Consider the following 10326-nt stretch of genomic DNA (forward strand, 5'->3'; position numbering starts at 1 on the left):
TTCTATATTTAGAAGCAAAATCTACTATATCCAGTAAATCCTTTATATGATTATATTCACTTATTTATTTTTGAATATCTCTTTTACTGCATAAAGTTCCCACCGAAGAATGACACCTTTAATTACATTGGTTAATAATTTCTTCCTAAAGTGCCTACCTCTATTATCAATGTCCGTTGTGTCCGGCTTTATGAGAACAATCCTCGAGATAAGAATGATATGACTTTAGAAGCTGTGTTCCATGATCGTGTGGTACGCTTTCTGATTGCTTCATTTTTTGTAAAATGAGGTTATAATCAAAAATCAGTTTGTTATAACATATATTTTGTCATTCTCTAATGGATGGGCATTTTTTATTAAAGGGCACTAGAATTCAAGCATCATTTCCAGGGGGCTCGTGCCAGAAAATTGTTGCTAAACTTAGGGAAGGAGGGATATTTTGCATTAGGAATTTTCTTGTGAAGCCAAACAATCTCAAGAATAAGACCACCAGTCATGAGTTTAGGCTTATCATGGTTGCAAAAACTGAAATGTTTGAAGTCACAGATCCTAAATTCCAGTACTGTATGTTTTCATTTAAGAATTTTGACGAGATAGCAAGGCTTGACAGAAATGCTGAAGAAACATTTTTTGGTGTTATCTTTACATATTTTTTGTTTTTCTGTCATTATATATATTTGCATAAATTAATTGTTTGATGCTGCAGATGTAATAGGAGTAATTGTTGCACCTGGGAGAGTTCTATGCCAGCCTAAGAGTAGACTTATTGAAATTGAAATTGCCGATGAGAAGTAACTTTGAAAACTGTTATAACAATTACTCCTTTAAGGTTTTTATTTTTATTAATCTGTGTATTTTTGCATATTGCAGCCATAACAAGATATTTTGCACTATTTGGGATGCAAAGGTTGATTCTTACCTTTAACAATTGGAGAAAAGTAAAGAGGCAGTGGCTATTATAATAGTTTTGTTTTGCCGGTCAAATATGTTTATGGGTAATATGTTTAAATAATTTTTATGTTTATGTTTGTTTGTAGATTTATTTTGTTCTGTTAGTTTTTTATGTTTGTTTGTAGATTTATTTTTTGTTCTGTTAGTTTTTTTAATCTTTATTTCGATTACTCTAATATTTTTAGGTCAGATGCGTGTGTCTACACATTTTAATTCATCCCAAGTTTTTATCAATGCTGACATAAGTGAAGTTAAGCAGTTTAGGAGCGGGTATGATAACAGTAGTTATTCATTTTATAACTGTGTTGCATTTATATTATGTCATTGATTAATATTCTTATTTTTTATTTATTGTTTTAGGATACATTTATATTATGTCATTGATTAATATTCTTATTTTTTATTTATTGTTTTAGGATATCTGGGGATCCAATTTTCATGAGCATGGTGTCATTAGGAGAAGTTGGAAACATGATAAGTAATGAGTTTGATGACCTGCAACTCAAGAACCTGGATGATGTCTTGTGTCTTCAGGTAGTCTATATTTGTGGTTATTATGTTTTTTTCTATTACTTTACTTATTAAAATCTGAACTCAGTTTATTTCTTCTTCTTACTGACAGAACGGTTCCTATTGGGCATTTGGAAGGGTTGTTTCTGTGGAATGTCACTACGGTCAATGGTTTTATTAGTCCTGCAAAATTTGTGTGAAGAAGCTTGAGCAAGTTACCCCTGGGAAGTATAATTGTGTCCATTGTAAGAAGACTTTTGGTTATGCCTTTAAAAGGTATTACATTTATTTTGAATTTTGGTCCACACAAAACTAATCACACATAAGATCAACATTAAACAAACTGATTTTTACAATAAGTTAATAAAAATTAAGCCAAGGTGCTGGTAAAATTTTATGACGTTTCCCGTCCAAATGTGGGCCCAGTGGCACTTCTGTAAATTTTCCAAACAAGTCTTCTTTTATATGAGTATAGATTAATCTGATACGTGAGTAGTATTCATATGGTTTTGTTGTAGGGATTGTGGAAAAGCGTCATGATTTGAATAATTATAATTTTCATGCCCCAATTTTTTAGAGATATACAAGATAGAATTCTATAGAGGGATTTTCTCCTGTGTCATATCTATTCCAAGGAGATAAAAGCCTAACCAATTTTATTCTAAGATGTCCCCATATTCTTCCTTCCCCTTTCTTTTTCTTTATAGTTTACTTATTTGTTTAACTTCTTTCTAGATAATTCAATATAATCAAATGGAGTATTAAATACAAGAATTCAAATATCCCACTTATATGAACAATCAGCAACTTCTTATTCAAACAATTATATATTATATTATTCTTAGTTTATTAATCTTCATCTAAATTAAAAATTAATTATTATCATTATCAATTCAAAATATTACTAATATATCATAATTTAACGATTTTCTTATAGGAACACAAATTTCGGTCTAATTTAATTTTTATGGGGTTACAGTGTCACTATTGGAAAAATACATTGTTTCACCCTCATGGACCAACATTTAAGTTATTTAGCCATATATTTGAATTATCTAAAGTGGAATATTCATTGGTGATTCCCATGATTTTACTACAAATAAGTAGTAATATGGAGTAGTAATTAACAATGCCGTTTCCCAAAAGAATATTGTTTTACTACTAAATGAAATGAATTAAAATAATCATTGTACGTAACTGCCATATTAAAAGTTTCCACACCTAATTTTTTTTAATAGTTTTTGTTTATGCATTTACATCTCTGGCATAAATTGGTTATTCAAAACCTCTAAAAATTCGCATTTTATATAGTCATAGATAGATAATTGTCGTGGATATCCTGAATATTTTGTTGTTGGTATTAGATGATTTAATATTTATGTTGAATTGATTGGTATTAATGGTTGTTATTAGTATTTGAAATTTTACGATGATTGGAATTATTTTGGGTATGTTGGTTGATACAATAGTGCATTGGTACGTAAGTTCTAGAAAATGAATTTTGAATTTTTATTTTTTGGTATTTATTCAGTTTCAGTTTTTTGGTTGAGGTGGATTAGTAAAGTTTCAATTTCAATTTTAGTGATATCCAGAGGAGGGCTGTGATTGATGCAGCCACAAAAGCTGGTTTACACCCTCTCCGTCTTATTCACGAGACCGATGCTACTGCTTTGGCCTATGGTTTCTGGAAAACTGATCTATCAGAAAATGAACTAATGAATGTCGCTTTTGTTGACGCGGGGCAACTATGTATTGCTGCATTGAAGAGGTTTTGGCTCACACTTTTGATCGTTCCCTGTGTGGAAGAGATTTTGATCAAGCTCTTTACCAACATTTTGCTGCAAAATTTAAGGATGAATATAAGATTGATGTTCATCAGAGTGCAGCGGCTTGTCAAAGTCTCCGTAAAATACTGAAGAAAATGCTCAGTGCTATTCCTGAAGTTGAAATAGGCTATATCAAGAGAGAGGAGTTTGAACAAATTTGCACCTCAATTCTGGAGCCTGTGCAGAAGTCCTTCATTTGAAGTTAGGGAATTCCAGGTGCATTTTCATTCCTATCTTGGCTTTGTCTTCTAATGTGTTCACAGTTATACTTATACCTTCTTGTTGGAACTTCTACGTTCATGTAATCCATTGTTCAAAATCTGTGACATAAATGCTGAAATATATCCTTCCTTTACTTGTGCAGGTTAACGAGAGCTTCCCGTTCCCCATTTCTCTGACATGGAAAACTCCTGATGGTGATACGCAAAACAGAGAGGGTGGTGATAATCTGCAGACCACTGCTGTATTCCCGAAGGGAAGCCCAATACCTAGCATGAAAGCTTTGACATTCTATATGTCTGAGACCTTCGCATTAGATGTACAATATGCTGATGGCAGTGAATTGCAAGCTCCTGCAAAGATCAGCCGTTATACGGTAAGTTTGGTTTGCAAATTTGTTTTAATCCAACATTCGACAGTCTGTAGATTGTAGCCCCGCTACTTACTCAGCATCTATTTTCCTTTGTATTGGCACATTGACTGCAGATTGGACCTTTCCAGTCCACAAATGGTCAGAAGGCAAAATTGGAAGTCACAGTGCGTCTTAATCTTCATGGTATTGTGTCTGTTGAATCTGCAACTGTAAGCTCTTGGCTCTCATGATGAATTTTATCTCTCATCCTATCTGCCGAGTTTAAGGCTTCTCATTATTTTTGCCTATGATGCCAATTTATATGCCTATTATAGGACAACTTTGGTAATGGAAAGTCTTACGTTTTTCTTCGCCCGTGGCCTAGTTATAGTTTACTATCTTGGTAATAAATAATAATTTATTGCCTTAGCAGATTGTTGGATAATTGGATTGCAATTATGTATATCGTACTTAATTACTTAATGTGTAGGAATACTACGGATGTCATAAATTTTATCTGTTTTTCCCATGAATGGTGCATGTTATCAGTAGTGTAAAATTGTATTATTCCACATGTTTAACATTTTGGATTATTTCCTTATTTTTTGTAGTCATGGAGGTAGAGATAATGCTCTCATCCTAGAATTAATTTAATGAGACATATTTTTGGGATTGTTTTGCAGTTTGAACTTTGTCAAAAGATAGCATGTACTATAAGATGGTAGGGAACTTAAGTGAGGGGTTATTAGATATTAGATTTGTCATTCAATGAAGATGGTTCAGTCTATAAGTGGAATGACATATAAGTGGAAATCAACCATTTATCTTTGACCATGGTTTTATGTTAAATTAGAACTCCCTAACTTATATGCTTATCAATTTGGTGTGTGAACGACTGAACGTGGATCTGGATGGCCGTGCCACCAAAGATGTGGGCCCAAATGGAAACAAATGGATGGAGGGTCTTTTATTTGGTTTTGCCACCTGGTCTGAGCTGTCCGTGGACGTCTGGTTCTAAAGGGGAAATGATTGATACGAATCTCATGCCTGTTGTAACTACATGAAAGTGTGGAATGACATATACTGGGAGTCAGTCCTTTGTCTCGTATGGTGGATCTTATATTTAAGTTAGGAGTCCCTAGCTTATATACTTATCAGTATAAGATAATGACTATCATTATGGGGATAAACATAAACATATACTGCTGATGTAAATATGCAGGATTCAGAAACTGGAGCTTCTGCAGCTGAAAATGGCATGCCGGAGTCGGGAGATAAGCCCGTTCAGATGGAAACTGATGTCAAGGGGGTTGATTCTTTTTTTTTGTTATAGAGTATTTTTTACATTCCATAAGTGTACTGGGTTTTTTTAAAATTCCGGCTTTGGGAGAGACGCATGACCCTCTGCGTCACCCGTTAATGAAACGCATGACCTTGATGCGTTTTAGGGTAAGACGCGTGAGCGTAATGCGTCTTTCAATTTTTTTTATTTTAATTAAAAGACGCATGACACACATGCGCATCTCTTTTAAACATGAAGTGGCTCTGTAGTTTAGTGATAAAAATGCCATGTTGTGGCTGTGGAGACTTGAGTTCGAATCCCAGCACCCACACTACAATTTTTTTTAATTAATTACTCCTATGAGCTTAATGATAAGGTTTTGTAAAAGGTAAAAAAAAAAGGAAAATCTTGTATTAAGACGAAAATATAGTTACTATGGTTAACAGCCAATTATTAAATAATTTACTTTTAAAAGGACCCTCATTCCTCACCTAAAACATACATGTACAAATGAAATTAAAATAAATACTAATTTCGGCATATTCGAATTTGTAAATGTTAACGCATAATGAGCATGATTCATGAATGGCAGACTCAACTGTTGATCAGTTACAACAACAATATTGCAATTTGCAAGGAACAAATTCTTTGAAATGGACATAAAGAAAATAGTTCACAAACATGATAAACAAAGAAACTATGCAAAGGATCGATTAACAAACCCATTAACCTCTTACACGATAAGGTGTTGAGAGTACAAGACTTATGGCATGAAGAAAGATTCAAACATCTAACTCTCTAATATACTACATCTAACTCTCTAATATACATCCATAAAGCAATAGATATCCACAGAAAAATATAATTAATTCATTTGTCATCTTTTTAGTACAAAATTAACCACATCAAACTCATTGAGATTTTCACAAAAATTCTCATTTGTCTTGACCATCGACATTAATTAGTAGTATGACCTATAAGAGGTAGTAGCATTTAAACAAAGGATAACTCAGATTAACAGTGTACTAAAAAATAATTTAGAGAGAATTAGAGATAGTGATCCCTCATCAATTCATCATGAAGCAAAAGAGCAGTGCTCCATCAGCCTTGTTATTCATGCATTTGGTCCTAATAATAATAGGAAATGCTTCAGCTTCACCAGTCACCTTCCCTTTATGCTATGGAGGATGCATCTTAAAGTGCATAATATTTGGATCAAGAATTCCATGTGCCATAGATTGTTTGGTAAAGTGTTATATTTCTCCACTTGCAACTCCAGCACTTTACTATCAAAATCTTGGCTGTGCAGTTTCCAACTGTGCCAAGTATGGCAATGGTACTATTATATATCTCTTCCTCTCTCTCTCTCTTTCTCTCCATATGCATTGATATAGTAATATTTTTGTGAGTTTGTTATATTTTATAGTAAAAATATTGTTTTGATTTTAAAGACACCAGAGCAGTGAACGATTGTGTGACAGGTTGTGAGGCGGGCAAGTTCTTGGAGAAGATCGAAATTTAGTGCAACGATAGTCCAACACAAAATTATAATAACTTCAACCATGAAGTATATTAGAGAGTTAGATGTTTGAATCTTTCTTCATGCCATAAGTCTTGTACTCTCAACACCTTATCGTGTAAGAGGTTAATGGGTTTGTTAATCGATCCTTTGCATAGTTTCTTTGTTTATCATGTTTGTGAACTATTTTCTTTATGTCCATTTCAAAGAATTTGTTCCTTGCAAATTGCAATATTGTTGTTGTAACTGATCAACAGTTGAGTCTGCCATTCATGAATCATGCTCATTATGCGTTAACATTTACAAATTCGAATATGCCGAAATTAGTATTTATTTTAATTTCATTTGTACATGTATGTTTTAGGTGAGGAATGAGGGTCCCTTTTAAAAGTAAATTATTTAATAATTGGCTGTTAACCATAGTAACTATATTTTCGTCTTAATACAAGATTTTCCTTTTTTTTACCTTTTACAAAACCTTATCATTAACCTCTTGGTTTTGTAAATAGGAGTAATTAATTAAAAAAAATTGTAGTGTGGGTGCTGGGATTCGAAACCAAGTCTCCACAGCCACAACATGGCATTTTTACCACTAAACTACAGAGCCACTTCATGTTTAAAAGAAAGACGCATGTGTGTCATGCGTTTTACCCTAAGACGCATGTGCTTCATGCGTCTTTTAATTAAAATAAAGAAAATTGAAAGACGCATTACGCTCATGGGTTTTACCCTAAAACGCATTACAGTGATGCTTTTCATTAACGGGTGACGCATGAGAGTCATGCGTCTCTTCCAAAGCTGGAATTAAAAAAAAAAACAGTATACTTATGGAATGTAAAAAACACTCTAGAACAAAAAAAAGAATTAACCCGATGTCAAGGTAATTTGCATGCTTATATTGAAATACTATAATTTTTTAAATAATTTATGCATATTTTCCTATATATTTACTTTTCTATTTCTGTAGAGTGTAGAGTATTTAACCTTACTGTTTTTTCTCATGTTCTCTTTACATGCTACTCCAGTTATTATTATACTCCTCTTCGGTATATAATATTAACACTTTTCTAGGCTTCCAAACTAGTAGATTTGCATTTGAGTTGAGTTACTTTATATATAACATTATTTCAATATTGCAGGGTTCCTTGTTCCTTGTTCATTTCCTTATCGTGTATGCCTTTCCTTTTGGTGTTTGTGTTTGTCTTGGACTACTAGTAATATCATGGCAAATCACTGTATTAATGCATTCATTTAATGCTCATCAGGTGGATGCTCCGAAGAAGAAGGTTAACAAGAAAACCGTGCCTGTGTCAGAAGTTGTATTTGGAGCTCTTGCTGCTCCAGATGTACAAAAAGTTGTGAAGGAGTTGGAGATGGCTTTGCAGGATCGATTTATGAAGGAATCCAAAGACAAGAAGAATGATGTCGAGTCTTATGTATATGATATGAGGAATAGAGTACGTAAAAAGGTCCTGATCTTGTACTGCGAGTCACCTTAATTATTTATCTGAACTGTTTTTTTTTGTCTCTGCAGCTTGATGATAAGTATTATTATGTTGTCACGGATTCAGAGCGAGAGCAATTGATTACTGGACTCCAGGAGGTAGAAGACTGGTTATATGGGGACGGTAAAGATGAAACCAAATGTGTATATGCTGCCATGCTGGAGGAGCTCAAGAAGGTAAATATAGAAACTCGTTATGTTATGTTTACTGTTTTTGCTTCTTACTTTACCAGACGGTTTGTTAACTAGTACTCCAAAACATTGCAGCAAGGTGATGCTATAGAGGAGCGTTACAAGGAGCACACGGAGAGGGGACATGGGATTGGCCAAATGATTTGCCAAGCTGTTAATTGCATCAATAATTACACGGAGGCAGCAATGTCCACTGATACCATGTTTGACCATATTGATGTGGCAGAGAAGCAAAAGGTGTATATTCTTTGTCATAAGTGCTCACACGCCACTATATGACAGAATTCCCGCTAAATGTTTTCAACTGCCAGGTTTTGAATGAATGTGTGGAAGCTGAAGCTTGGTTGAGAGAGAAAGTACAAGACGTGAATATAAAGTTTGAAGCCCTTGATAGGTACTGTACAAATTCCTTAAAGTAGAACTCCATCCTTTTCGTTCCTACCAGTTCAAACATGAGCATCTCCAATGGCGGATGTCCGGTCGGACGTCCGCGACGGGCGACCGGGACGTCCGCCATTGTGGCGTCGAAGGTCGGATACGGACGTCCCGTGAGGATGTCGGGTGTCCTCGGACGTGCGGGCGACGGGCGGGCGGACGTCCGCCATTGTGGAGTGGGTCGGACGTCCGGTAATTAATTTTTTTTTTAAACTCTATATATACGGCTCGTTGAACTTATTGTGCTTTCCCGTATTTTTGCCCGTATTTTGCCCGTATTTTGCTTTCCCGTATTTTTACGTAATTACATTATTGTTATTTTTTTATTGCGGGAAGTCCTAGTGGGAAGGGCGGATTGTGCAGGGGATGTCCTAGTGACGTAGCAGTGGGATGAGAAGTCCTAGTGACGTGGCAGGAGGTGTTTTTGGGATGTCCTAGTGGATGTCCGAGTGGGACATCCGCCCACTGGAGATGATGCTCTTAGTTGATATTGCATTTGCCTTTTCTTGTCCAATACATGCATGCATGCATGTTCATAGTAGCAATGTACATTTTTTACCAACAAACTGTTAGCGAGTTGTGCGAAGAAGATGTTAAGTTGCCTACAGAAGATGAGAAGAGAAAGAAATAACTGTCGTGTCTGTTGCAATTCCTTATGATGTTAATGAGAAATAATTATGTGTCCTTTGTAATTCTAGAGATGTGTATATAAGCTTCATCGGAGTCTTGACAAAGATCATGAAAAATAAGAAATACATTTCTGCAAATATTGTCTACTGTTTATTCTCTACTATGAAGTTCTTTCATTTCTTTCATGGTATCAGAGCAGGATCTTGATCCTGTCTCTTTTATTTTTTTTTTTTTAGTTAAAGATGGAAGATTCTAGCATGTCAAATGCTACTTTGAACGATTCCGCTTTCGCAACTCCAGTGCTGCCGCAGAATCCACCGATTTCTGTCAAGCTCACTGATGAGAACTTTTTAATATGGCAACAACAGATTGAAGCCACGATCTGGGGATACGGCCTTGAGTCTCATTTGACCGGAGATGAGGAGCCTCCTCCTGAGAAGATTGCAGGATCCACGGAAGGACAGAGCGTGATGAATCCAAATTTCTTGGCGTGGCGACGTCAGGATCAAAGGTTGGCCGCTTGGTTATTATCTTCTCTTTCAGAAAGCGCTATGATTCTTGTTGTTGGTTTGAAAACAACGAAGGACATTTGGGAGGCCATTCAGACTCACTATGCCAATCAATCAATGGCGAAGGTTATGCAGTATAGGCTGCAAATGCAAAATATGAAGAAAGAGTCCCTTCCGATGACGGAATATCTTGGAAAAATGAAATCTTGTTTTGATATTTTGGGATCAGCGGGGAGCAAAGTTGCAGATCGCGATCAGATCCTCTACATCCTTGGAGGATTAGGGCATGAGTATGACCCCATTGTTGCTTCTATCTCTACCAGAGTGGAGCCTTGGACCGTGAAGGATGTTGGAGCTGTGTTGTTGAGTTTTGAATCTCGATTGGGATCTGTTGGAA

General features: G+C 35.3%; 1 pseudogene; it reads left to right on the forward strand.

The window, feature by feature from the left end:
- The first annotated feature begins 219 nt into the window (after nt 1-219).
- Nucleotides 220-9975, forward strand: LOC121810740 (annotated as a pseudogene).
- The last annotated feature ends 351 nt before the right edge of the window (nt 9976-10326 follow it).

Source organism: Salvia splendens, chromosome 7 (genome assembly GCF_004379255.2).
Source record: "Salvia splendens isolate huo1 chromosome 7, SspV2, whole genome shotgun sequence".
Classification (NCBI taxonomy): domain Eukaryota; kingdom Viridiplantae; phylum Streptophyta; class Magnoliopsida; order Lamiales; family Lamiaceae; genus Salvia; species Salvia splendens.